The 27,606-nt window shown below is 46.0% G+C and overlaps 2 protein-coding genes across 3 annotated transcripts in view; one reads left to right on the forward strand and one right to left on the reverse strand.

Moving 5' to 3' along the window:
* SYN3 (synapsin III) overlaps window positions 1–27,606 on the forward strand; it is a 447,511-nt gene that overhangs the window by 166,457 nt on the left and 253,448 nt on the right. The gene's annotated exons all lie outside the window — the stretch shown is intronic.
* TIMP3 (TIMP metallopeptidase inhibitor 3) overlaps window positions 1–27,606 on the reverse strand; it is a 56,522-nt gene that overhangs the window by 14,700 nt on the left and 14,216 nt on the right. The window lies entirely within an intron of this gene.

Genomic DNA, 27,606 nt, shown 5'->3' on the forward strand with positions numbered 1-27,606 from the left:
AGAAGGGTTGCTGCCATTAAAATTTGCTCCCATCTATCACATGCCAACTCTATGAGGAAGTACATCTCATGCATTTACTCCTCAAGACAGCTTACACGGGCAGTATCACCATCCACATAATACAGACAAGGAAACTGACAGAGAAGTGAAGCCACTTGCTCTTCTGAACCTCAGTTTTCTCCTCTGGAAAGAGGGTATAACTACCTATATCAAAAAATTGGAATGAAGATTAAAGAAAAGATCTTCTGAAATTTCTTAGTACAACGTTTGGCAGAAAGGAGTTGCTCAGTAAATACTAATGGACTATGAACAGGAAAAGTATAAGACAGACCCAACTTGAGGAAGGCTGGAAGATAGGCATTTACTACATGCAGTAAAAACACAGAGAAGGGAAGCATTTCTTAGAGATTATAAGAGACTGTGCATTCTTTTTGTATTTTACATGAAAAGGAAGCACCCAGTAACTGCCTTCAGATATTTATGGAGCTCGCACAGGGAAGAGTAATGAACAGATCTTAAAGACAATTCAGAAACTGCAGATAAGTTGTGTTCGTTAGCTCACCCCCCCCAAAAGGCATCTAATAACAAAAACTGGCAAGAAACAGGGAGGGGCTGCCATAGGGATAGAGAGAGTCTCCATCAAGGGGTTCTGGAAGCTCTCAGGCTAGGACCTTCCCCAAAATGGAATGGATTTTGCATGTATAGCGGCCATGCTTTGAGTCACATTGAACTCTTCCAGTTCCAAGATCCTGTCACTTTTTTTTTTTTTTTTTTTTTTACCTCCAGTTATACTTAGCTCCTAAAAAAAGTAGGTCCTGAATAAATGTATGTTGAACAGAATACCCTACACACACACACACACACCCCTGCCCATTCTGGTGGCTCTGTTATCCCTGTTATCCCTGGTATGCTTCCCCATTTTGGATGTTCCACCACATTTCCCAATTCATTGACTCTAATCTCTAAAAACAAAACAACCTTTATTAGGAAACAACCTCCGCCATCCCAACTGGATTCTGTCCCGTTCCTCTCCAAACGAGTTGGGACCCTACTCTTCCTATCAGACATGAAGTCAAGACCCAGATGAACCAACAGCCCCTCCAGAACTTCTTGCCAGGGAGGGTAAAACACAGAGCCCATTGGCGAAGTTAGCAATTTAGCAGACACAGCTCAGTTTGGGAGGAGGCGAGTGGCTGTTTCCAAGTCCACTGCAAAAACGAGAGGTTGGCAAGATTCCAGGCAAAGCTCCCTCAAGATTCTGCCTCCACCTCTTTGTCTAACTTTGTAGCAGCATCCTTGGCAGGGAGCCAGCCTCCCAGAGGCCCAGGGACTATTTCCTCTACAGCAACTCCCACAGTCAGGTTGTAACAGCTTAACTGTTGGGCAGAGAGCATATCTGCCAGGACTTTACTATTGATTCTTCCTGAATTGATTTGGCTCCATCCTCTGCCGCTTCATTAACACAGAAGGTAAACTACCAAGTGAGTCTTTGCCTTAGGGGGGAAGAAATTGCAAAACGGATTTCTTTAAATAGCAGCTTCTCCCCTTCCCTGGCTCAAAAATGACTTCATTTAGACATAACATGTCATAAGCAGACCTGTCCCATAAAGCTAGGTACTTCTGGAAGCTTCTGCACACACAGCTAGCCAATTCCTTCCTTACCCTGAAATGGCCTGAGCTTGGAACCTTTTCATCTGAGAATTGTTCAGTGAAAAGGGAGTCAGTTTCTGTAGTCAGGAAGCCACATTTGTGTTTCGTTCCATCACTACCATGCGGCCTCAGGCAAACCCGTGTGTCCCCAACCTCCTTTCTCCTAAATCTTTCTAATTGTCTTGGCCCAATGCCCATCACGTGGCCTATAAGCGATGTCCTAATTCTAGTGGAGCAGCAGCATGGCAGAGCATGGAAGACCAAGGCTCTGGAGCCTGACACCTGGGTTTGAATCCTGGTCAAACTGTGGTGTCGCATGACCTTAGGGAGGTCATTAAACCCTTCTTTGTCTTCATTTCCTAATCTACATCAATTCCTCATAAACCTCATGCTGTGAGGGTTACATGTAGACACTGACAATGGTGTGTTTGCTGTCACTGCTGTTAGAATAACACCCCTACCAGTGACCTCTGTTGTAACTTGTCTGAGTTTCATTATCTTCTAACATACACCATAAGCTAAGGCCTTGGGGTGCTCTCTGGGATGGGAAGAAAGGCAAACTCCTCAAAATATCTGGCCGTGTAGAATTTCGGGGAGAGGTAGGAGAACACACATAAACTGGTCAAAACAAACATACCAGGTGTTTTTAAGTCTGGAGCACCCACCTCATCACAAGGACCTGCCCTATCTCATCACCCACATGTAACCCAAGAGCAGCCTACCAGAACCAAACTCGATCACACGGTTATGGTCCAGAAAGGCTGGCAGGGAAGGCCCAGCATGGAGGCCACACCAGTTTTTTCTTTATAAAAACAAAACTGTACTACACTGAACTAAAACTAAGTAATATTCTGCTCTCCCAGAGAGATTCACAAAGTTCTTCCAGAGTAAAAACACCAGCCAACCTCAGATCTGCCCATTAGGTCTGAATTAATATGTCTTTATTTGCTTCGGTTTCTCCTCTGCAATGCAAATGTGTGCTATTTTGTACTTTCTTGTCTGGCAGTAAGGGTGCTCCTGAGCATTCTCTGGCCTCAGGGCCACAGTCGACAGCGGAGGTATGGAAGGTCATGGTTCTCCAACAACAACAGAAGACAGTTTCCAAACTTAGAGCTGGCAGCTTGTGGGCTGTTCCCGCCACCTTGGTGTAGTGGCTAGAAGCCAGCTTTACAGATGGGCTGGGCTAGACAAAGGTTTTCTTTATTTTCCTTCCCGCTGGAATGTGGCCCCACACTGTCTTCCCAGTGTCCTCCGGCAGCTAAGCCAACATAGGAATGAGCTGGGTTGGTGTGCTGGTGGGCATGATGACGAGAAATAGAAGTCCCATTTCCTACCTCCACAGAGACAGTCTAGTGGGAAAACAAAGTTTAAAAGTTCATGGCTAGAGGGCTAACCTCCAAGGTGTCTGAAAGCACCAGTCAGAGAAAGGGGCAATGACGAACAGCCTGAATCTCAGTTTTGGAGCCTCTTATGCCCCGGGAAAGGAAGCTGGGCTTCCAGGGATATGGAGGTCAAATGAAAACAGAGTAAACAGTATTTTCACTTAAAAGTCTGTAAGAAGAAACTGACCGGGCTATGTGTGCTTATATAATTGGCACATAGACCTGTAAATATATGTAGGGCCCTCTTAAATATATCATACACCTGAGGATCCAGATGTAAAGGTATATTTCTATATAATTCTCTTTCTTCAAATAATTTTTGTGAGGAGGGCTAGTAAGAGCTTGCAAAAACAAGAGAAACAAGGCACATTTATCCCTTCCAGAAATATATTGGGTGCTGCCTGCCCCCACCTCCATCCATAGTAATGTAGATAGACCACAAGCAGCACAAGTTTTGAACAAAAAACAATTCCAGTGGCAAACAAGATTCAGCTTCCAGTGTAGCTTACTGCTATGTCCAGAAGTTGTACATCTCCTCTTTGTCAGCATATTCAGAGGGGACAAGATGCCCACGAGAAAGCCCCTGCCTCTTACCCTCTCCTTCCACCTCCCATACAACTACCTTCAATCAAGTCCAGACCTTTTTACCCTGATCTGATGGTTGGACTTTTCTGCCAGTAGGTTGGAAGGCAAAGTTTGGCTGGATTTTAGATCAAGGATCCCTTAAATGAATTAATGTATACCAACTTAAGACCATGGATTCTGCCCGTCTTAGATCTTGGGATCCTGTTGACAACACTATAAATCCTCCCCATGGTAAAGGAGTTGATTTAGCCATCAAATAAGTGAGATACTTTCACTACCACACACACACACACACACACACACAAGTGCCCCTCACCCACACACACACACACACTCTGCTCCCATTCCTGTCTCTCTGAAGGCCCTATAGAATGACTTTGCTGACTTGAGGCATGGTTTTTAGGAGGACAGCAATGTAGGTAAGGCACACCTGCCCAGCAGGTAGGATGAATTTCTCCAAAAGCAGAAGTCACTGTTAGAGTTAACCCTAGGAAGGTGAATGTTCTTCTGATAGGACCCTACCAGGCAGGATCTAGGTAAGCATAAAGGCCTAGACTATGGGCTTACCAGGCTTTTGACTTGGACTTGGAAGAAAAGAGGGGTCTGGAAGTGTCTGATAGTCACTTGATGTTCATTTCCTGGTTGCCATCCACATGGGCCTTTCTGAGGCCAAGAGCTCATGACAAAGACAATAAGCAAGAAACCCACAGCAAGGCAGGCCCACAGCCCATCTGGCTCAGCCCATTAGGCAATTCTCTGGTCTTGTGCCCCATGGAGATCCTGCATTTTAGCCTATCCAAAGAAGGCAGAGCCAGGCTTCCTTGCTCCAGCAGCTGCCCAGCCATTCATTAACCATCAGCTCTCTGCATTTCATTACATCATGTTTGTAAGTCTAGGGGAGAGGGAGGGACTAGAACACACTCATAACAATACCTACTATTCATTAAGCCCCTCCCATGTGCCAAGCATGCACGCATGCTATCTTGCTCTATTCTTAAGATAACTCTATAAGATGGCTATTATTGTCCCCGTTTTCCAACTATGAGGAATAAGATCAGGTACCCTGAGGGTGGTTTTGCATCCCAGCAGAACAAAAATTGGTGGGTCCCCTAAGAAAGTGGACTGCCTAAAGCCTTTTCACGGGATTTGTACTGATTGCAAAACATTTCATAATTTTCTGCACCTCCCCACTCCCACTGTCTGCTCTGGTAAGGATCAGAGAGATGGATTTGTCCCTAGGAGGAAGGCCCCCCTGATAAGCCTCCAGTGACCCCCATCCCTTTGATCACCCCACACTCTCTCCCAATTACTCACACATGTGCCCTCAGATTGGTAATAAGAATCTATAAGTAATCACCATCAGTAGTAGAACAGAATATCATCATGTGCTTTCCAGCAAGGCTTTTAAGGAAGAAAATAAAATAACTTAGAAACCACAAATCCTGAGGATCCCTGAGATTTCTCACAACACTATGGGTCTGAAGTTAATTAGACTGATTAATTAGATGAGACAATGTGTATGTAAAAAGGCACTTTGTAACCCTGAAGCCAAACAGATGATATACTATTATGCTGCTGATGGTGATTACTTGAAGGTTCTGAAATGTACTGATCAGAGGAAGATAGCAAGAGCCCTGATCCAGCATTTCCTCATCCCCCTGATGATCTTTGGTATCTTCCTCCAATGACCCTGGCCAGAGTTCTTCACAATTATCTGCTGCCTCTTTGGGGATACTTTGTTGATGTCCAGGTTTGAGGAAAGGGCCTTTGGAATGAAGGGTGGATGGCAGACACCTGAAGGCCTACCCTACTCAGGTCCTTCTGGTTTCCAGCCCATGTGTCACCACACCCAAACCCCAAAAGCCTCTCTCCAAGGACCTGGAGGCTGAAAGTTCAGATCAACAAAACCTGGAATGAGCAGGCCTGGAAAGTGTGGACTTGGATACAGTCAGGGCTCTGTCACTCTGTAACACTGGGCAAGTCACTTTCCATCCTGGTTTCTAGGTCAGGGTGATGATTACCAACCTGGAAAGGTTCTTGCCATGACCTAAGCTCCCTCTTTCTCTTCATCAAAGCAGCTCTCGTCGAGGTCACTGGAGACCTCCGCGTGTTCAGTCTGGGCAGTTGTGGGTTCCTCATCCTCCTCTCCCTTCCACCCAGCTCGTGGCTTTGTACCTCTGTACACTAGCAGCTCCCATTTATGCATCATCCAACCCCAGAGCCCCCACAACATGAGTCTACATTTAGTATCCCCTTATACGTGGAGGTCTAAGAGGACATTTCCAACTCAATCCATCCAAAACTGAGTTCCTGAAAATGCCCCTCACTCACCCATGGTCCTGTTACCTTCCTTATCTTTGGAAATGGCAACCTGTTCCACTCTAGCCCCAGCCCCCTACTCCTTGTGCACCTCCCCAAACACCACCTCAGGGCCTCTGCCCTTGCAGTTCCCCCTACTGGAACACTCTTCCTTCCAAAGCCACATGGCTCACTCCCTCGCCTACTTTGATTGTCTGCTGGTCAGGGGGCCTCCATGATCCCCCATAATCTTCCCTCATGCATTCCCTGTCACCCTTGGCCAGCCTCTCTGTGCTCCATAGCACTGGCCACCAGCTGACATAATCTGTATCCATGTGTTGTTCACTAGAATGCAAGCCTCACGAGAGGGCGGGTTCTTTGCTTTACTACTATAACCTGAGCAACCAGGGAGAGCCCGGCATGTAAGAAGTCACTACTATATATCTGCTGAATGTATGAAGTTAAAGGGCCACATACATGAAGGGTGATTTAAAAAAAAAAAAAAGAGAGAGAGAGAGAAATGACTCCTCTGGGTAAGCTTTGGCCTATGACCAAGTCTTTCTGAACCTTCTTCCATCAGAAGGGGTTAATAGCAGTTCTCAGGCTATAGGGCCAGATAAACATCTGTTCAACAATCATTGTGGAGTACTGTGCTAGGCTCACAGGGACAAGGAGATAAATGAGGCCCTGGGGAATTCAGAGGCAAGGAAACAGGTAAATGGTATTCAAGGAGAGCAAACACAGCAGTATGAGCAAGAACAAAGAGCTGGCATCGCACAAAGAGGGGTGAGGTCTGTTCAAGGGGAGGGGCAGCTAGAGCTCCCTAGACAGCGGATCTAGGCCTTAGCCCATCCCCAAGCAAAGACTCCGTTTGCTTTATCTGAATCCAGAGGAAGCAGAAGCCTGGACCAGATCTGATGGGGAGGACCCAAGGAAGGAGTTGGGAGTGAGGCAGAATCCCAGCCAGGCTCTGAGCAGAGCCAGGATCCACTTACCCACCTTTCCAGGAAGATGGCCCTGGAGAACAGGAGGGGAGCAGGGAGGGGCACCCCTGTGAGGAAGAGTGCCCCTTGGAGAAGTCTCACAATAGGCTCTTCCGGGCATCCTATCCTGGTCCCCTGAGGGCACTTCTCTCGGTCAGTTTCAAAGGCCTTTTTTCGTTGGTGTCAAAGCCAGGACCAGACAGTTAAGATGCACTCCCAAATCAAGATAGGGAGTCTCTAGTTCAAAGCCTGTCCTGACTAACTCTTTCCGTTAAGTAAAAATATTAATCTTGGTTTTATTTAAGCAGGTTTTTTTGGCACGGAATGAACCCCTGTGGCTAAAAATAAACTCAAATACACACACACTCTCAGAAAAATCTGGAGAGCTGCAAATCATTTCAACCCAAGTTTCCATCTCAGGGAAAGCTATTAAAAGCAGGAGGATATTAAAACCTCTCTGCACAGAGCCTCTTTTCTCAGTGCCTGCCTTGTGTTCTAGGGTCCTCGAGGCAAGGCTGTCCTGGGGAGGGCCTCCCGGCAAACAGGGGGTCTGCGGGGGGAGGAGGCACTTGTGGGCTCCTAGCTCTCCTCACCTTGGAAGCAGTGTGGGTTTCTGCCTGAGCAGTCGGGGAAACATGTTGGGGCCTCAGCTGATGTCAGTTGTATGTATATCAAATGAAGGGGCCCAGAGAGGCAAGCAAAGGGAACACAGGTCCAGAAAGGTCAAGTTGCCTGGTACTTTGAGATTATCCAAAAGGAACACAAGCAAATTCTGTGTCTTACTCCAGCTTTCATGTTTTAAGTGGCAATCTTGATTTTAAACTATTAAAAGACAAAATTTAAGAGTCACCACCTAGGTATATGTCTGGACTTGGCATTAATACATTTCATTTGCAGTGTAACCACTTTCAAAGTCGGCCACCCTCAATTTCTTCCTGTAGCCACAGCCAGTTTGGGAGAAAAGTACAGATCATTTGACCCAGAACAGGGTTAAAGTCCTAGGATACAGGGCTGACTTACTTGGGGGGGGGGTTGTGAGGACCATCTGAGAAGGGAGGTGCTGTTCCTATGATCTGGGTTTCTAAAAGGCTGGTAAGGTGACTGCCCCAAAGGGTTTACCAAAGCCTTAGAATTGCTGAAGCTTTTGTCCTGCAAAGGGTGGCCAGAGGGGAGATGTCAGTACCCCAAAGTACAGAAAGTAGGAAGGGAGATCCTTCCCCAGAGCCCCCTCCACATTCTCTCAGTAACAGATGGGAGTGACAACCCTACCCACAGCCCCCCAAGCCTCCCTTGGTTTTGCAACGTAACAGGATAATTTTGAATAGCACAGTGATGTATAAATGGGTCTCTGGGGTTTGGATCTCATCCCAAGTCCTGCCACTGCAAAGCCTCCAGCACCCCTTATAACTTCCCTGCTCCCTGCCCCACTACACTGACCTGCCCTGTGATGCCCATTGTCTCAGTGAGAATGACTTTCTCCCCAGTCATTTGCCTACACGTCTGTTTCCCTATAAGACCTACCTACCTGAAATGCCACCTCCTCCAGTAAGACTTCTGCCCACCTTAGACCACACTAAATCCCTCCAGTCTTCTTGGCTTCCTTTTTTCCCAAAGATGTTCTACCTTAATGGTCAGTTGCTTGGCACTCATTAGCCTGAATTGTTAGATAATAGGCCTGAATCTGACTCTAGCACCTGACAAGGTGCCTGGAATATGGCAAGGTTTCGCCAAGTGTTTGTTGAATGAAGAATGAGGCTACAGGAGGGAATCAAAGGTAATACAATAAAAGGAGACAGAGATGGATTTGGGTTCAAGCTTTTGGAGTGCAGGTCAGGAGTCTGAGCTCCTAAACATCACCCAGAAAAGAAGAGAGGGAGGCAGGTAGAAGTGTGATCTGAGAAGCTAGAATGGGACTCTAATATCCAAATGCTGAAGATTCATATCTAAAAAGAGGGGAGTTATGGGGTCCATTTACAAGAGGCCTAAGTTAACAAATGCCTTTGGGGGGGGCACCACCCAAACTTCAGTTAAGAAACCCAAGGTTTAGCATCAGAAAGGTCAGTGGTGCCACCTCCTTATTCTCCTCCTCCTCCTCCTTCTCTGTTCTCCTCCACCCTCCTCCACCTGAGTCCTCCCCCCTCCCTCCCTCCTCTTTTCTCCTCCTCCCTTCTCTCTTCCTCCCTTTTCTCCTCCTCCTGCTCCCTCCTCCTCCCCCTCCCCCTCCCTCTTATGCCTCCTTTCTCCTCCTCCCTCCCCACTTTCCTCCTCCTTCTTCTCTTCCTTCCTCCTCCCTTCCCTTCTCCTCCTCATCCTTCTCCTTCTAGCATGAGTTGGAATTAAATCACTTATTCACTATTACTTCAGACGTGTTCGACTACATGCCTTGGATCTTCTGCTATGCCTTGGGGATTCAGCAGTCAGCAGGTAAACAAGGTCCTACCTTCACGAAGGTTATTTATATCCTGAGACAAAAAGACAAGTGATTATAGCCCAGGAAGCCACAGGAGCATGTATCAGACACACTTGGCCAAGCTAGGCAATTTCTGTACTTTGGGGTATTGGCATTCTCCTCCTGGTCACCCTCTGCAGAGCAAAAGTCTCAGTCATTCTGATCATGCTTGGTGAACACTTTGGGGTAGTTGCCTTATTAGCCATTTAGAAACCTAGAGCACAGTAACACCATCTCCCTTCTAAGATGGTCCTTATTCCCTAGGTAAGACCTGGTGGTGCTATGGATGCGTGTAGGTGGGAGACATTCTGCCTTGCTGAGATCTGAGAAATCAGCAGAGGTCAGCTCAAGCGAAGAGGATTAAAAGGCCTTCAGGTGGAGGAGGGAGCAGAGGTGAAGGCCCAGAGGCTGGAGAGCCTAGCCTATCAGAGTAATAGAAAGCAGTGTGTGTGACAAGGGGCAGGGGATGGTGGAAGCCAAGAGGTAGGCAGGAATGCCCAACTCTGTATAGGCTGGGTCTTGCTCCAACACATGTCATTTCTCAGGTGGGAAGTGATAGAGAAATCACTTCATCCTGGCCAGCGACCCTTATGTTAATATGTGCCCAATGTGTGCCTGAATGGTCAGCTGATAGGAGGGCCCCAAAGCCTCAAGAAACCCCTAGAAACATGTTCAGGACTTGTTTGCCCCACTTTGCATTAGACCCATTAATGGTCCCATTCCAGTTCACATCCTGTTTCTGATCTCCAAAGTTAAGATTTAAGGAATCCATGTCTCCCCCAACACCTTCCTCCAAGCCCCTTAATCTCTCCCAGTCGTCTTACCTCGGGTGCTTTGGCTGGCTCAGCTCAGTGTGTGCCAGAGCCTAGGAAGCCTGCTGATCTCTAGAAAGCTCTACCCTACTTGGTTCAGAGGCACTGACCTGCTCACTGTTGTGCAGGCACACAGGTCAGGGGTGCCCAGAATACACCCTGCCGAGTGCTCCAGCCCTCCCCTGGGGCCCATGGGAAACTTTATCCCAAACAAGAGGCCACCAGAATAGCAGCCTGGTCTTCAACCATGGCCCCTTTGAAGCAGTGCCCAGAAAAATACCGTGCCGACGAATGGTTCTCGGAACTTAGAGCTTTCAGGTCAGGTCATTTCTGTGAGACCAGAATGGTTGGCAACATCTCAGAAGGTGTCTATAGTATTTTATTTTTCTGCTAATTGGGATTTTGTTTGCTAGGAGAGCAGAGGGAAAGCCAAGGAACTGTAAAGCAAAGGGACCTCCCTCGTTTGTACAGCAGACCTGCAGATGTGTCTTTGCAGACAGGGAGTGAATCTGTTCCCAAAATGCAGTGAGGATGGATAAGAGACTTTGTTGTGGTTTCAGTAAGAAGCAATGTCTGCTCCCCTCTCTGTCTCAGGGGATTATGTAGCACAGATGCCAAAAAGAATGTGGTACATTTATAATAACCCTTTGGGTAGCTTTTAAAACAGTCATTGCTTCCTTTCTCTCTTTAACTTCCCTAACTTCAGCCAGGAGGACTCTGGACACCAGGTGGACCCAGTGCAGGGGTTCCCATTTAAAGCAGGTGCTCCCCTGCCTGGCTTACTCAGAACATTCCCACCGGCTCAGGACCCAGGTAGTGGGCACTCAGGCAGAAACAGGTATGAAGAAAAAGAAGGCAAGACTATAGATCTTCAATCCCCAAGACAGTTATCAAAAGTAGCTAACGTTGAAAGTGTGGAAGAATGGCTGGAGATTAGATACAAGAGCCGTTTAAGGAAGCCAGCCTTGTTTTAAAGAAAATACAGAAGAATGCTTAAGGCTGCCCTCTTTGGTCAAAGTGGGTAACAGCAGAATGATAAACCTGTCCCTGGCATCTTTGCACACAACCTGCCCTTGCAGTGTGATAGGAAATTGTGACAATGGTTAAAAAAGAGAGAAGAAAGAATGAATGAATGAACTACTCACCCGTCAAACCTGAATGCAATCCATAGTGCCTGAGCCTCTTGTGCATTCAGTAAAAATTTCCTGAGTGGCTACTATGTGTCAGGCACTCTGTCAGGTGGTGGAAATACACAGTGAACAAAACAGACACACCTTACCAGTGTTACAGCTAATCCTTGAAACTAACTTGCAAGAGCATTTTTTCCATTGGGTAGATCAAGAAAACAAGACTCAGAATAGATAAGAAACATGTCAGAGGTTACACAGCCAGAAATTAAATCAACATATGTCTGCTAACAAAGCTTATCTTATCTGCTTGACATTTCACAAATCTGAAACAATCAGCCAATTCAGATGCATCCGACGTGCAGAGTAAAGGAAAATTCTTAAGGCTTAATTATCAGAGAATTCACATAAGCCATAGATGAGAATTCACATAAGCCATAGATGAGAACCTTGAGGTGGGGTTAACTCTCTAAAACAGAGAAGTCCAGTAATCAGCCTAACGCCTCATGGTTTGGGGAGGGGAGCACAGGGCTTAGGACCAAGAAGGGTGACAAGGGAGGAGACAAGTGAACTCTACTGGACACTTGATTGTCAACACTGGTCTAACTCTGCTCAGGTGCAAGGGCCTCAGGGCCTTTGTACATGTCATTCCCTCTGCATAAGACCTTTTTATCTAGCAACTCCTATTCATCCTTCATATTTCAACTCAGAGATACTTCCTCAGAGGAGGATTTCCCTGACCCCTCCCTCAGCACCAGATTAAAATAGTAGTCCTGATAGTACTCTCATATTGCTCAGTTTGTAAGTTTGTTTGGGAATTCTCTTGAATAATGTCTCATTTCCTAGCATTACACACTAAATTGAGATCATGACTTGTTTTGCTTATCACTATATCACCCATATCTCACACAGTGCCTAGAACATAGTAGGTGCTCAGTAAATAGGTACTGGGTAAAGGAAGATACCTTTTCCAACCTGGCATATATTGATTACTTCCTGAAAACCTCCCACTCCATCTTCCTCTATGATACAGCTGCTTCACTCACTGTATCTGGCTGTAACTGTCCATGGCCAGTTCCACTGCCATGAGCTGGCCAAGAAAAAATGTGTTGAGTTTTGAACATGGAAAGAAAAGAAGGAGGATATTCTAGACAATGGGAAGACCTTAAGTAAATGCCAACTTCCCTGGGTGATAGAAGCTTGAATGGGGGACTTTTCAGGACTGTCCCACAATCTGGGTCTGTAGACAATGATGCTACTACTTCTCTGTTCCTGGGATCATCAGCCCCCCAAGACTCTGCCTGATGCAGTTCTGATAACATTTCACTGGCCATGCTCAGGCTTATGAGTGTCTTGGAGAATGGACTTTTGAACCCAGCCCACTGACTCATTCCAGCTGGGCAGGATACATAAACTCCTCGGGCTTCATTTTCCTTGTTCTGAAGAAAGGTGACTTATATTTATGAGGATGAAAAATAATGAAGATGGAAATCAGCTGGCACAAGTTTTCCAAAATAAACCCAAACTCCCTCTTCTCCCTTTCCCCCCAGTTACTCCCCAATGTGCAGGCTCATTCCCTCCCAACAGAGTTTCCCATGAGCCCAGTGGTGCCACTGAATTAAGAACATAGATAATCTCAAAAACATTTCAAGGGCCCAAGACTCGAGGTTGAGTGGAACCTCCTCTGAATTTCTCTTCAGTCTCATCCCAGGATTAATCTGGCAACTATGCAAACATCTCTGAGCTAGGTCAGCCTGTTCCATGTTAAGCCATATTTTGACTATACCAAAATTCTTTCTACCGCCTCTCTGTGGCCTTCTCCCAACTGCTTGACATCTTAAGCTTACACAAAAGAAGATAATTGAACAGCATGGTCATATTCCCTAAATCATCTCCAGAATAAATATTTTCATAAGTTTTGATGGCTCTTCCCCACCTGTGATGTGGTTCCAAGTCTCCTTCCATCTCTGTCTCACTTGGGGCCTTTACCTCTCTAATCTGTTGGTAGAGGGGAAATGCACATTTCCTAGGAGTTGCTGCCCAGTGTACAAAGTTGAGAGATTCACCTTCCTCACCCTGGATACTTTCAGTGCTGGCAATGCAGGTTAAGATTCTACCACCATCCATGAAAAACTCCTATTTTCAAAACAGATTCTGTCTCCCAGTTTTGACATGATTTAATAAATCACCTATTCCACTAAATAGCTATATTTATTTGGGTTTGGAAGTAAAATGATTGTTTTTGTTTGTTTGTTTGTTTTGGGAAAAGGGTCTTATTATATAGAAAGTATTGAGTAGTAGGAAGAATTCTGGGCCAGGAGTTGGGAGCTAGGTTGTCTGTCTGGTTCTCTCCATTTGCTATGAGTCTGACAAATCCCTTCCCTCTTAGAGCCCTAGTTCTTTATTCTGCAGGAGAGAGAGAAGTTGGAATGGATGTAGTCTAAGGTTCCTTACAACCTAGTGGTCTCAGGTTATTACCATCCTCTTCTAATATACACACATCCTCTGAGTTCGACTTTCTCTTCATTAGTAATGATCCCAGATGCTGTGTCCTCCCTGTGTTCTGGGTCTAGAATCGCATCTCTGAAAAGTTAATCAAACCTAAATAAGTAATTAAGATACTTTAGGCACCTCTTCTGGCCTTGTCTCATGGTCTTCCTTCACCTGATATCTGTCTGGACAATTTGCTGTGGCCAAAACTGGCAACAGCCACCAAGTACGAAACTGGCCCCTAAGTCACCCCACCTAGTCCATCAACTCCACGGTTTGAGTGGCCCTCACCAACCTGTTCTCTTTATACCGCTGTCTGTTCTTGTTGCTGTGGTTTCTGCAGCAATCATCCTATTATCTAGGCTGACGGTACAGCAGAGAGTTTATTTCCCCAAATTTAAACAAACCTGGGATGGTCTCAGTGGTTAAAGTATATTAGGGGAGCATTAAACATTAATGCCAGGTAGGGTCTGTTGTTCTGAATGTCCCCATATCTACCGACAGAAAGATTCTAAAGACTGCTGAGGAGAGGACTTCTGTCTTTAATCCCCCCAACTGTATATTAATCTGCAGTAATAAAGATGCTTCCAGGATGACATCTCTATGGGGACTATGCTCTAATAGCCTCACTCCCGAGAGGGGATAGGCTATGTGCTTGAAGATAAAATACTCCCACACTTGCCCTGATGATTTAGGTTGACAGGAGCTAAGACAGTGTTGGAAGAGATCTGTTGATTCTCTAGCCCATCCAGTGCTCTGAGTAACTTGGAATAATTCCCCTGCAGTTTCCTGTAGAGTGGGACAGGATACTGTCTGCTTCCATCATCCCTGGATGGCTTATTTAAAATGCTCCTTGAACTCCTCAGAAAAAGCTGTTTTTAAAACAGGAGGGAGCTCTCTTTTATACCCAGGCTCAGTCCCCATGGCCCCATGAAGGGTGTACTTTGAGACTTTATAAAGACCAAGCTGCCACCTTGATCCCAGACTTCAACCACAGTCCAACCTGAACTCACCAAGCTGCATCCCACCCCCAGACATTTCTATCTTTGAAACAGAAGTAATATTCAATATTTTTCACTTTGTCAATATTTTTACCTTCATCTCCCTCCTCCTCCATCCTGTCCCCATGCCCCTGGTTGGGGAAAAAAAGATTTTTTTTTTAAGGCCAAACAAAAACAAAACTCAGCCCAGGCTTAGGCCAGCACATAGTGATGTTCTGGATGGATTTCGCTACGTGCCAGCAAAGACTGTCAGCAAGATCTACAGGAAACACCTTGCAGAATCCACTGGGAAAAGCAGAGGCCACCAAGAAGTGGAGGGCAGATACACTCTTGGTCTGTGTAACTGGCTTTCCAGGCCCGGGGTACAGGAAATGGCTGTGGGATTCCAGGCCTTGGGAGGGCAAACACACAGCGGGGGGGGGGGGGGGACTTACAGATCCTTCTGGTGCTTTCCATTGGGAATTACTTCAACTTACATATCTGTTCCCATCTGCATGTGCATGATCTGTGCTGAGGGGACCCAATAAGGGTCAAAGGCAGCTTCCCAGGGGTCTTCTGTTCCAGGGTACAACCAAGCTATGTTTTCTTGAAAGAGAGACGTGCAATGCAGGAGTCACAAGCATGAGGATTTGGGCACCAAAGAAGCTGGAGTTGAATCCCAGCTCCAGCTATTATAAGCTGTGGACGTTTGGGCAAATCATTTAATCCCTTTTAGGCTTGAGAGTGGAGATGCCATCAAGCCTGCCTCAGAAGGTTGTGAGGTTGAAATGAGACACCCAGTCTATGGAATTTAGCCCAGTACTGGGCACACAGTAACCTCTCAATAAACAGTGGAGATGATGAAGATTTCACGATAGCTCCCCTTTCCCAAGGCAGTGAAGGGGCTAGAGGGCAGTCGGAGAAAGAAAGAAGCAGTTCCAAAAAGAGAGAAAAGAAAGTGGGAAGCATTAGCTGGGACCCATATGGGACATTGTAAGCTCACAGCCTGGCTGCCAACCTTCCCCTCGTGAAATGTCGGCTGCCCCACTTACTCTTGTTCAGGACATTGCAGTTTCAGGTCAGGTTGAAGTGAAGGACATTAACTGGCATCAGTCCAAGTCGAATGAACACCCCAGAGCAGTGCAAGAGACAGGGAGAGGAGGCATTGCTAGAAATGTTTATGAATAATTAAGCCTTTTAGAGTCACATCTTGGTCCTCTTTCTACCCAAGAACAAGGCCAGTTAGGCCCAAAGTGGTCTGTCAGAATGTGTGGGTAACCCTCCCTAACCTTCCTTGCAGAGAAGCCATGGGTATGGGAAGCCAGCCCTGATGTGCAAAGTGAGGACTGAGAGCCATGGAGTTGGCAGGCCTGCTCAGGCCCGGGTCAGCGGCCAGAGCCCAGCATTGTTCTGGCCGGAGGAGGGAACAGCCAGAAGCCAGCATTCTGTGGGGAGGCCATGGTAGAGTGAAGGCCAGCTGCAGAGCAATTAGGATTTGATGGAAACCAGGGCTGATTTTTACAAAACAGGAGGTGGGCAGCCCTGCAGTGGTAGACATGCTGGCTAGATGGAACATCTAGCACCCATCAATCCCCAGGTCAAGCAGCAAACCTCCATGTGGGTACAAATGAAGTGACAAGGTCACCCGCCTACCCCTCCATCTCTGCTATAATGAAGTGCCAACTGGGAGCCAGCTGGGCAAAGAGGGCATGTTTCCTTGCTCTGTCCGCTGTTTAGTAACAATTATGGGTATTCTTTCAGCACCACCAGGAACAGTAAGCTGGGGGCATTCTTTGAACCTCCAGGGGTGATCAAGAAAGGAAGGTTCAGATCAAAGAGTGTACTGGTCTGAATGTTCAACACAACTCATGCCTCTCTGGCTTGGGATTGGGGTCAGCATTGGTGGTAGGGCCTGCTAGGAAGTGCTGAGCTGAATTTAGCAGTTCCTTTTTTTAATCCCTGCCCCCTCTTCTTCAGCATTATACTCTGGCAGGTAGAAACAGTGCCAGTTTCAGCTAGTCCCTTGTGCCAAGTTCAGGTCCACTATAGGGAGCAAGCTTGTGGTCTCCTCTCACCCTCAAGGCTACATCTGGGGCAGTGAGCAGGTAAGAAGCCTCAGAGATCCTTGTTTTGTTTTTGTTTTTTTTCTCTGCTTCCCCATCATGGGGACCCCTAATAAGATAAAAGAGTGTGAATTTCCTTATGTGACTCTCTCCCCCAGCTTGGCCACTGGACTGTTTCACCCCAACGCCACTCCCCTCTGCTGGCCCCAGTGCTGAATCTGAGAAGGCTCAAACCAGTGTGCTGATGAGCCAAACACATGGAGGCAAAATGTATGGAAGAGTGATGTACTTTCTCCCAAAGCTGGGCCCAGCAAATCTACAGTGGGTAGATAAGAACTCTGGCTGAGTTGGGAACCATGACCACTAAATCATGAGGTAGCCTTGGGAGCAAGTTACTTCCCAATCACTGGGAAGCAGAGAGCTTGAATAAAAGTCCTTAAAAGTCTATGAGTCCATATGACCCGTGGTCAAGAAAGCTCATCTAGATAGGCAGAAAAAGCTTCTTTAAATTCTGGTCCTTCCTTCCTGGGTGGGCACCATTCAGCAAGAGTCTAGATTGCTGACCTCCTTCCGAGGCTAACACATCGGCCGACAGATGGCAGAATCTCCCAGAGGCTTGTATCCCTGAAAGATTTGCTGCTTCCAACAACATAAAAGAATGTTGCCCTGAGAAGCTGTCTGCTCCTAAGTGGCCCTGTAAGAACTTTCCTTCTTGAGTTTCACCCACTCTAGGCTGGAGTATTGGAGCTAAGTTGGAGTCCAGTATTGCTAGTCACTAGCTGGGTAAACTGTGATAAGACACTTCAGTGGTCTAAGCCTCAATGTCTTTGTCAAAGGGCATTTGTTCATGCATTTAAACAAATTAATATTTCAATATGTTCTAAGCAGTGAATGAGCAAATGAGGTCTCTACTCTCTTGAGTGCTTAAATAATGATGTAGAAAACAGACAAAACAATCTGACATCTGCGGCTAGGGAAAAAAGAAGATAGAGAATGGTGGTGGTGGTCGGCAGTGATAATAAGATAGGGTAGCCAGGGAAAGCCCCTGTGGGAGGGTGACAGTCAAGTTGACACCTTCATGATGACAAGGAGCCAGCCAATGAAAATCTGGAGACAATGTGTTCCAGGGAGAGGGGGCAGCAGTTTCAAAGACTGTGAGATGAGGACAATTTTGGAGCCTAGAGCATTCGAGCAACAGCTAGAAGGCCAATGTGGCCACAGGAGGACAAGGGAAGACAGAAGCCAGATCCCCTAGAGCCTTCTAGAACTTGTTTAAAGAGTTGGAAGGCTTTGAGAAGGGCATGGTTGAGATCTGAATGACATATTTAAATGGTCATTCTGGCTACATTTGGGGGACTCGATTGAAGAGGGGTGACTGGAGTAAAAGCAAGGGAATTCATAATAGTCATAACCACCACTTTCCTGCCCACCACCCAGGGTTACTGTAAGGTTCCCATAAGATTCATGCTGACGCCTGGAAAAGTCTAGAGGCACAGGCAGAGGTATGTATTCTCACAAGTTTTTAAATCCATTTCTACAAGTAGGAGCTTGCAGGGCCTGGCACCAGCTATTTGAAACTGTGTTCCTGTATGGATTTCAAGGAAACAGGGTAGGGTGGCAGATTCTGCCCTGCCTGAGCTATGCAGCTGTCCAGGCCCAGATGAATTCACATATTTAAACCAGGAGCCACGCCTGGCTCTGCTCTTGGGGCTGGTGCCGGACAGCAGTAAGCTAATACCCAGCAATGTGGAGAAGCTGACACTCCACACAAACTCACTTGCTGAATTCCTGGCAAAAGCTCATCTCTCCTGGCCTCACTTTTCAAGGCTGGGAGGGAAAGAGCAAAAGAAATGGAGATTTGTTCACTTAGGCATTTTTCATTTCAGAGGCGTCCCTTGCAAGGATCATGATCAGCCAAGCCCCCAAGAGAACGCGTCCCAGTGCTCAGAGCCTCAGAACTGGAAAGCATCAAGGGTTCCAGCCCTTTTCCTTCTGCTGGGGCTAGGGGCACCAGCTGGGAAGCCAGAATCGTGGGTTCAAATCCCATCTCTGCCTCTAGGTTTCCTCAGCTGTAGTTAAGAGATGGACAACAGCAGCAACCTCTCAAAGCTGTTGCGGGGATCGGGTGGGAAAGCGAATGCGAAACCGCCTGGCTGAGTGCCTGGCTTCATTCACTCACCATTCACTCACTCACGGACTTCCTCCAGGTGACAGGCTTTGGGCTGAAGAGTGGATAGCCTGGTGCTTAGTCAGGGTTTAGGGAATCTGAAGATGCACAGTAAGTTGTATTTCATCTAAAATGGAATACTATCTAAAATGCCAGGAAGTTTGCAGAAGAGACTAATTAACATGCACTGAGTATCATGTTTAAAAATAAAATTAACTTCTCAGAACCTCAATCCCCTGTCACCTCAACAGCAGGGACACTGAAATCTCCTAAGGTCTCATAGCTGGAACTTGACAAAATGAGATCAAAATGTCTTTTTTTACTGCAATTTCTGGTCCACGCTCTACCTGTTTGTTTTCTGGGACTTTCTGTATGCTTTCTATTTTCTTGTGTTACTTCTTTTTTACACAAGTAATACAACTTGAAAGTTGGGAGGAAAAAAAAGTGGTACAGAAAAAGAAAACTGTATTTTAAAAATTTGTTTAAATTACCTATATTCCCACTATCCAGTTATAACTATGCTTCAAACTCATTTGTTAACTTCAAGAACTTTTCCTTTCTTTCTTCTTTATCTAAATTCAATTAGCCAACTTATAATACGTCATTAGTTTCAAATGTAGTGTTCAATAATTAATTAGTTACGTACAACACCCAGTGCTTTTCACATCACATGACCTTTTCCTATGCTCATATAAACCTGTTATGCGTCTTTCCATAATCTATAATAGGATCATATAGAACATACTTTTTGGTGATCCTGGGTTTTTTCAATCCTGATATATCAGTCCATATAATTCTGCTTCATTTCTTTGAAATAGCTGTGTTGTTTTTAATTGCATATTATACAACAGTTTATTAGGCATTTTTATAAACAACTCCATGATAAACATCCTTGTGTGTCTGTTTATGTATATGTACACGTATACAAATGTTCGTGGACATACATATACTAAAACATGTATATATATCCACACATACATCTTAGCATACTTGCCTGATGATTTCCTATGGGTCTAGAATTATCAATACTTTTTAAACCTATCATTTTCATATTAATGGAATCCAAGTCAGCAAACCTTTCCCATTTATGAGGCAGCTACTCTGCAAACACCTTAGTTTTGCACTGAACATAACTAAAGAAGCATTAGGCACAGTTTCCTACAATTCACTACAACCTACTCCCCCCTCATCCCCCCACTCCCAGCTCCTGTCCCTACCCTACCATGGCCAGCTGGTGATCAGGGCTGAAAGAAATTCTGCCGAGTTCCATCCCTTTTCTGCCTCGCTGGACCCAGGATGCTATTTCAAGTTTTTTATAGGGTCTGAGTAAACATCCCAGGACAGGCAGGGTCCAGAAGAGCCCAATTTTTTATGTCATAAAGTCACTAGTGAAAGCCACCTCCCCAAACAAGGTCTCTTCCTGCCTCTGTGTGCCCCTCTCTACTTATAAAAGCTCTCGTTTGTAATGGGCAGTTTTAGTATGCTGCACGGGTAGGGAGCATCCCTTTGCATCAAAGAGTGAATGCAAACTGCCTTCCCCTCTCTTTGCTTAGTATCAAAGGCATTTGCCTCCAATATGGGTCCTGAAGCAAAAGAATGACATTGAAAGGAGAGAAAACAGATCAGAATGTTTTTCATGAAAAGAACTATAAAAATAAAACATTCAACTAATAAAAGTAACTTCCTTCTAAATGTGTACGGGGAATTTACACCATACGTGTATACCTCTAACCAATCTGAACTCAATGATTCTGTTAGGTATAACTTAAGTATATCTTATTGTTAAAAAATATATATATATATATGTACACACACATATATGCACATATATGTATATATAAAATAAAACATATACATACAAAATACATTTAAATATATAATAAAATTATATATATATACATATCCATTATTTATATACACATATGTGTGTACATATATGCATGTGTGTATATTTTTTTAAAGATTTTATTTGTTTATTTGACTGAGAGATCCCAAGTAAGCAAAGAGGCAAGCAGAGAGCCTGATGCTATGCTCGATCCCAGGACCCGGAGACCACGACCTGAGCTGAAGGCAGAGGCTTAACCCACTGAGCCACCCAGGCGTCCCTATATATATATATTTTTCTCAATTTTGAAAATTCCAGTTCCTCCCACCCCTGACTTCTGAGTGAGCTTGGCCAGGGTTCTGCAGTCTCAGTGGCATCAGTCCCTGTATGGCTAAAGGATTCAAAGATACAACATGTGATTGTCTTAACGTTGTGCTCTTCCTTCCCATCCCCTCAGAAACAACCCAGTTCCTCTGAGGCTGAAGAGTGATTTGTGTCAATGCCCAAGGAAGACTCAGATAGAATTATAGAGAGATAGCACTGTTTTAGAGGGATTTCAGAGCTCTGAAATGTGGCTAAATGTGGCTCTTCGCCTTTCTATGTGGTGACTTTCTAAGGTGTCCCTCCATTGCCTTTACAGCCATAGGTGCCAAAAGACCTTCCCCTACAATCACCTTGCTCACAGGATGTAGGAACACCAGTTTTCTGGGTATGGAGATGGGGGCTTTGAAGTAGAGTGACTTGCCTAAGATCTCATGGATGGTGGGAGGTTTCATGATAACTGCAACCCAGGTCTTTTCACACTGAGCACACCATTCCCTCCCTGCCCCTGAAAGCCTGTGAAGTCTCTTCTGGCCTCAGCTGGTCACCAGGCTGCATGTCCAGAGCCTAGTCCTCATGGTCCAAGTTCCTCTTGGTGATGCTTCTCTTCTCCTTCCCTCCAACTATTCTTTCTGTTGGTGGTTGCTCAGCCAGTCCAGACCACACCCCTCCACCCCTGGCCATCCTTTGCACCCTGGCTATTTCTAGTCTGGGACAGAGAGAGCCATCTGCTTCCTGGTTTCTCAGATGTTAACTCTCTGGCAACCCCCCAGGTGCAAATCTGGTGCATCTATTTAGAAGAGAAGCAAAGGAAACCCACCCCGCCCACAGCCCACAATGGGAACACCCCCTTCCTGCATCCCCTATGGCAAATACCAGCAGCTCCCCCGCCCACACACACACTGCAGGTACCCCAGAGATGAGGGGAAATCTGCACAGGTCCTCGAGAGCAGGACAGATGGACAGTAGGGGTTCCCAGAGAACCCACCGGAGGATGTAGTAACCCTTCATCCCCAGGAGCCAAAAGTGAGCACCCAGGAAAGGGCCAGGCTGCTATTTGCATCCCACAGTAGTACTCTAGACTCAATCGAGGGGATCGGCTGGGTCCTTACTTTCCCACCATTGTTCTTTTATCTGATTCTAAAAATAATGTGTCACACCTTAAAAATTAGTCAAAATTAAAATCACCCCAAATTCTGCAACCCAGAGGTAACTAATATAATATTTGGTATTGAGACTTTCAGATTTTCCTCTAAGCATCTATATACATATTCATACTTTTTTTTTTTTAACAAACTATCTTCGGTTACCCAAAAGTGCAACGTGGGAATATTCCCACATCAATATTTAGAGACTGTTCAAGCTATTTTATGGCTTCCTAGTTGTCCACTGCATGAGTGCACCATAATTTAAGCAATTGATTTGTGACAGACATTGAGGTTAATCCTCTGTGTGTGTGTAATTATGAACAATGCAGACATGGATCCCATTGCTTTATTATTCCTTTGGACTAAATCTCTAGAAATGAGATTATAATCTAAAGGGTATGCACAACTTTGGGACTCTCGATTCTTAGGGCCACACTGTCCACCAGAAAGGCCATACCAATTGTTTTTCCCCTCAGCCATCTGTGTAGGCAAGAGACCAAACTCTGTGAGGATGGAAAATGCCGGTGTCTGCCTTCCCTGCACCACTCCACCCAGTCCAGGGACACTATCTGGAAATCCCCAAAAGCATTAGCGTGGGAAACAAACTAGATGCTGGCAGTTATGGAAAGGACAGGTGAGAGGGGCTCCAATAAGTTCTGGAGGGCCCACATGAGGTTCCCTTTGTCTTCCCAAATTGTCCCTCCACTGTCCACTGGGTGAGGCATAAGATGACAAGAGGGTCTCCATGGGGCAATGATGATACCCAGCCCAGAAATAGGGTCACTGGAAGCTGCCTTTATCAACCAGCTGTGCGACCCTGGGGAAGGGCCTCACCTCTCTGGGCCTCTGTTTCTCCATCTGATCTGTCAGACATTCATAATTCTTTGATCTCAGAATCAGCTTGAAGACTAGAGTAGAGGTCTCCACCCCATCTTCTCTCCATTCACTGAGTCATTTGCCTTTGATCTCTCCATCATATTCATTTATATAAACTACCTCCATGAAAAAACACACCAACATTTTTTGGCTTCTGTTTTTATTAGCATGGCAAACCTTAGTGGTTTGCAAGAGAGAGAGAGCAGCTCTTCACTGGAAAGTAAAGAATATATTTTTCAAATTCAGCTTTAGTTCAACTTTTGCAGGAGCCCCGACCCTGCTGATAGGGCTCACCCACCTTCCCATCAGCCCTACATTATCACTGGGTCTCTTCCCATTTGCAGTTGGGAAAACCAAGACTCAGAATTTACATTTTAGTCAAACTTACCCCATGAGTAAAAAGGCAGAGTTGAGATTCAATCTCAAGTCTATTTGACATCAAGCTCCATCTCTTTCTAAGCCTTCCACTGTCTGTCTAACCAGCCCAATGGAAGCATTCTTCATGCTCAGAAACATGAAATACTGTCGTCCAGGGCTGAGAGTTGGAAAAGCATGAAGTCACCTAAATTTCTCAGATTGGTCATGCTTGGCTCAGGACCTTGAAGCCAATTAACATGTCTCTCTGCCTAACTTTTATCATCTATAAAATAAGCAGGAAGAGAATTAATTAGCAGTATCTGGCAAAACCTGCTCAGCCTCTTAAACATTCATACAGTACTTCACAACCAGTAAGTAAGCAGTAAGTGTCCATTCCTCCTTCTAAGAAAGAACCAGCATCAGCAGCCCTAGATTACAAATAGGTATGAGCAAGCTTCTGTGATTTCTGCCCCCGGAATATAATGCAAACCCCAAAATCCACTCGTACCCTGGTCCCAGGTCTTTCCTGGCACCTAGTGGTAGCCAGGTCCTGGTGACCCCAGGACTTGAATTCTCTGAGGCCTGTGCCCATCCCTAAATAAGCATGTTGCAGACTCAAGATGTTCCAATGAAATATGAGTCAGGAAAAATCTCTGACTGACTCTGAAGACTATCTCTCATCCTAAAATAAGTGGGATTAAAACAAAAAGCCAATGAGCGGGGTACCCATTGGTTCCTGATGCCAGGCCTTGTCCCCAGGCTCAGCTTTTTAGGTCCCCAGGTAGTACCAGGAGCTGCCATAGAGCAGGTTGACAGGCAGAGTGCCTGCGCGTGCGCATGCACTCACGCGTGTACACACACACACACACACACACCCCACTGGTGAAAGAAGGGAAGACTAGGGAATGACTTGTGGTCATGCTCAGGAATGAAAATGGCTTTGAGCCTAGAGCCTCACAGAGGGCTGGTCCAGGAGAGAGGTCTGATTCACTGCCCTTGCTAAGCCAGGAGCAACACCTATCCGGCACCTCATGTGAATCAGAAAAAGGCAACCCCTGCTAGGTGTTAGCAGCCTGCATCACCCACTGCACCGAAGAATACCTCTAAGGTCCAGTGCTCTTGGGCTCCAGGAAGAAAACAAGTTAATGGGTTTCCAAGGAAGCCATGAGGTAGGATGGGCACCAGAGAAAATTTCCATGGACCCCTGGGCAGAAGAGGAAGTCAGGCAATGAGTGGGCTACAAGACAGTTAGTACATTGGCTTCTGCAGAATCCCTTTTTTGTTTTCTGAATCTTTGAAAACCAAAGATGTGGTGGAAAATGGGGGCCCTTTAGCGTGCTTCCTGCATATCCTCAATTGTCCAAGCTCTGGAACTGTAGAGAAGAGAGGGCAGAGCCATAGCAAAGAGGAGACAGGCTGAGCAACAGCTTCAAGAGTAGGGGCCATGGCCTATTCACCTTTGTGACCCCAGCACCTCTCCCAGTGCCTGGAACATAGCAGAACATAACATGTTCAATAAATCTTTGTTCAAGGAGTGGATGGACCCAGAGCAAAGGTACTCATGGGACCCTTACAGAGGGAGGGAAGCCATATGCCCAGCTGGGCAGGAGGCAGCCAGATTGGGAGATGATGGTGATCAAGGCCTGTGCTTGGTGGTCTCAATGAACACATGGCTGGTAGCTGAGGAAGAAGATAGAAATTGGGCCACAGATTTCTGCGTGTTTGGCCTCTCACATGGGGCCTGGCCGGGCTTGGGAAGGAGGCCACAGGTCCTGCCAACATGGCACCCAGCCCTCTGAGTATCCTGAGATGCCTTCTTTTTAAGCCCTTGCTGCCCTGTAGCCCTAGGATCTACAGCTAGCAGAGAGGCAGCTCCTTGCAGGCTTAACCCAGCACCTGCCCAAGGGGGAGGTTAAGCCTCTTCAAGCCAACACAGATTATTTCCTCTTTCACTACCTCATTCCCTAGTGGAAACAACAAGAAAAAAAATTCCCCTGAGCAACCTGAAACCTTGTGACCCTCTAGCTAAGTGGCAGACGCAGCTCCACCTTAGTCCCTTCCACTTTGCTCTGGCTCACCTATGCTTAAGCCCAGAGGCCAGCCTCGGAGGTTATTTATAACTGTGTCAGAGGAGAAGGAGGCAGGAAATAGGAAATTATGAAGGAGGGGGCGAGGAGGAGTAGCAGGGCCAAGTGACCCCGCTGGCTTGGATCCTCCGCCTGCCTGGCCTGTGGCGTCAGAGCCCCATGACAGGGATTCTTCCCCAGCCCACACTCCTCCCAGCCCCAGAGCCCTACCTGCTTCTTTCAGGCCAACCACTTCCGCTTCCCCAGGCCCAGGTGGGAGCAGTTTCATGCAGAGGCTTCTCTTCAATCTGACTATATGGACTTTTCCACTTGGAGTTAAGGGTACAGGAGCTGGGGTTCAGGCAGGAGGCTCAGCCCTGGGAGTGGGATAGGCAAACACCCAGCCTTTCTTCTTTCTTTTTACTTTTTTTTTTAAGATTATATTTATTTATTTGACACAGAGAAAGAGAGAGAGAGAGGGAGAGAGCATAAGCGGAGGGAGTGGCAGGCAGAAAGAAGGAGAAGCAGACTTCCAGCTGAGCAGGGAGCCCAATGTGGGGCTCAATCCCAGGAACCTGGGACCATGACCTAAGCTGAAGGCAGAGGCTAAAGGGCTGAGCCACCCAAGTGCACCACCACCCAGCCTTTCACCACCAGCAGCCCAAATAACGCCCTTCTCTCTTTTCTTCCCCCTCTTGTTTAAAGACCTTGGAAGCTGGAGTCTGATTAGTCAAGGCTTCAGACCAAAGACTTATCATTACCTGCATCATGGGGCCTCAAAATGGAGGAGACTCTCCTAGAATTACACAGCCAGAAGGAGCAGAGCTAGGCCTGGTGCTCTATCTCTTGGGGGCATCAACCCCTATTCTATAGCCCCATGCTGTCCTCCCTGGGATCCCAGCTAGCCAAGACTTCTGGTAAAACGTGAACATAGCTGATACTCTGTAGAGGGTAGGAGTTTCCATACTTGCTTAGTCCAGAGCCATGAACTAGGAGATGGCATCCCAGTTGGGCAGATTCTATATAAACTGAGGCAAAATATTCAGCAATGAGTTCATGTACCAAAACATTCCAAGCAACTGCCGAATCTGCAGTGCCACTAACTTTCAGTTTTGGATTAAGTTAGGTATTCTTGTTTTGTTTTGTCTCCTTTGTTTCTTGCTTTGTTTTGACACATCATCATCAACTCAGTGATTCTTTAAAACAACTGTTCTGAATTGGGTGGATGGGTTGATTACAGATGGCTTTCAGGAAGATGTCAGAAACTCTAGAAGTTTGTATGTATAGCTCTAATCAGATTCTCAGAGACACTCCCCTCTATGAACTGATTAAGATGCTCATCTAAAAGAAGCATAGACTGAGAGCTCAAGCTAAGACCAGTGGGGGACCAGAGGTAGGTATATCCCCTTTGCTACCTTCTCCACAATACTTACCTCTGGTCTTTCAAGTCTTAAATATGTCCCATTCATGCCAGCCACAGTTCCCTTCCATCGGGTCTCTAATAGTATCAAAGGATACCAGGATTTTAAAAATCTGATGTGTGCCCAGAACGGACCAAATAAGATTGTAACACAAGTCATGGACAAAGGCTGGATCATTAAATCTGGCCAGTGCTTGGCCTTGAAGGTCACTCTTTCCTTCCTCCATTTTGTTCCAGCCCCATAAATTGCCCCCTCACTGATGCAGCCCTCTTTTTGGCAGCCCCAGATGAGCACCTTTCCTATGCAATGCAGATAGTAGCTCTTATTTTTTCCTTCCCTCTTCAACAAACACACTTCTGCAAGAAGGCAAAAGGTTTTCAGAATCCTCAGGTGGGCAGTCTTACCACTTAAAAACTGATTCCTTGATCAGGGAAACACTAGATTAAACAGAACTGAACAGGTTACCACACAGCAGGACTTTTCAGAACTTTTACTATGCTAATGGTCATTGTGCATCTCCAAGAGGGAACTACAATAAACAGCTTTCCTAAACATGTTGGCTGAAGGAACATTTCTTAGGACTACAATAAACAGCTTTCCTAAACA

This window comes from Mustela putorius, unplaced genomic scaffold (genome assembly GCF_011764305.1).
Source record: "Mustela putorius furo isolate JIRA1106 unplaced genomic scaffold, ASM1176430v1.1 tig00000738_pilon_pilon_pilon, whole genome shotgun sequence".
NCBI lineage: Eukaryota > Metazoa > Chordata > Mammalia > Carnivora > Mustelidae > Mustela > Mustela putorius.